General features: G+C 39.5%; 1 pseudogene; it reads right to left on the bottom strand.

Moving 5' to 3' along the window:
* Positions 1-392: 392 nt before the first annotated feature.
* On the bottom strand, positions 393-1,207 carry LOC140598713 (dnaJ homolog subfamily C member 2 pseudogene; annotated as a pseudogene).
* Between the last annotated feature and the right edge of the window lie 329 nt (positions 1,208-1,536).

Below are 1,536 nucleotides of genomic sequence, written 5' to 3'. Positions count from 1 at the left end.
CTACAGAAGGTGCAGTTATAATGGAATTTCAACTAAGCAATAACAACGATAATGGCAAAAAATAACAATATTAATAACTATGGATTTGTGGGCTTTCTAAATTGTTCAGAAATGTGAGGTCCACAACTGATGTGTCTGCTGTCCAATGCTTGATTTGTGGTATAGATCAAAAACTTTTCCTTGGGTGGCTCAGTTGGTTAAGCATCTGCCTTTGGCTCAGGTCATGATCCCAAGACCGTGGGATGGAGCCCATCAGGCTCTCTGCTCAGTGGGGAACCTATTTCTCAGTCTCCCTGCTTACCACTCCACCAATTTGTGCGCTGTCTCTGTGTCAAATAAGTAAATAAAATCTTTTAAAAACATTTTCCTGGGGGATCCCTGGGTGGTTTTTTTTTGTACAAAATTTTCAGTTTTATTATAAAAATGCCCACACAACAAAGATTGTCATAAGTCATTTCTTGGCTCTACTTGCATTCAGCACTTGCTCTTGAGCAGCTTTCTTTGCTTTTCCCATCTCGACAAGTTCCTTATATCGCTTCATGCAGTCCTTCTTTGTCCTGCCAGGCACTGCTTCTGCTATTTTTTCCCACCTTTCAGGTGTATTTACTGGGTACGTTTTTAAATCCTGTTCCAAAAGCTTCTGTTCTTCTGTTGTCCAAGGAGTGAAATCTGTGTACGGGCCTTCAAATCGTTCTGAAGGTGTCGCATTGTTGGCTTGAGGCACCACTCCATGCTCTTTTTTAAATTTATCAAAAGCCCTTTTGTTTATGTCATCTTTTTGAAGAGGGTCAAGTTTTTGAAGACTCTTTGCTTTGCCAATAACATCTTTGGCAGTTCTCTTGACTCCAGAAGAAGAGTGTATAGTCTTATCATTAGCGATAACTTCCCATCTTGAATTTGTTCCAGCAAGGAAGAGGTTCACAGCTTTAATTAGTAATTGCAAATCATCTTCTGACCAGTTTTTACTGCCATTTCCACTTCCACCAGTTCATTTCTCTGCATTCTTGGATGCTTGTCGCATTCGAGCCTCACCTTCCTCTTTCTCTTTTCTAATCTGCTCATTTATTTCTTCTGTTTTTTCCAGAGCAGCCTTTCTTACTTCCTTTGTAGATGATGTGAGTGTTTCATTCAAACACTGTAAACTTAGGCACTTAGCGCCTGCCTTCTGCCCAGGGCATGATCCTGGAGACCTGGGATGGAGTCCCATGTCGGGCTCCCTGCATGGAGCCTGCTTCTCCCTCTGCCTGTGTCTCTGCTTCTCTCTCTCTCTCTCTCTCTCTCTCTCTGTCTCTCATGAATAAATAAATAAATCTTAAAAAAAACTTTTCCTCGAAAAATCATGTGAAATTTACATACAGGGAAATTCACAGAACACAATTTTTTTATTGTCCATTTGGTCAGGGACTAATTGCCATATTAAAATCACCCTCTGTCAGCTATTTTTTTTTCTAATGTATATTGATTGGTTTCTTATTTAATCAGACTTACACATTTTATTTCCATTGAATATGGAATTCTAATTCCTTACTATTTAAC

The sequence above is a fragment of the Vulpes vulpes genome, chromosome 4 (assembly GCF_048418805.1).
Source record: "Vulpes vulpes isolate BD-2025 chromosome 4, VulVul3, whole genome shotgun sequence".
Classification (NCBI taxonomy): domain Eukaryota; kingdom Metazoa; phylum Chordata; class Mammalia; order Carnivora; family Canidae; genus Vulpes; species Vulpes vulpes.
The sequence above is the reverse complement of the archived record's forward strand: the minus strand, read 5'-3'. Positions and strand labels throughout refer to the sequence as shown.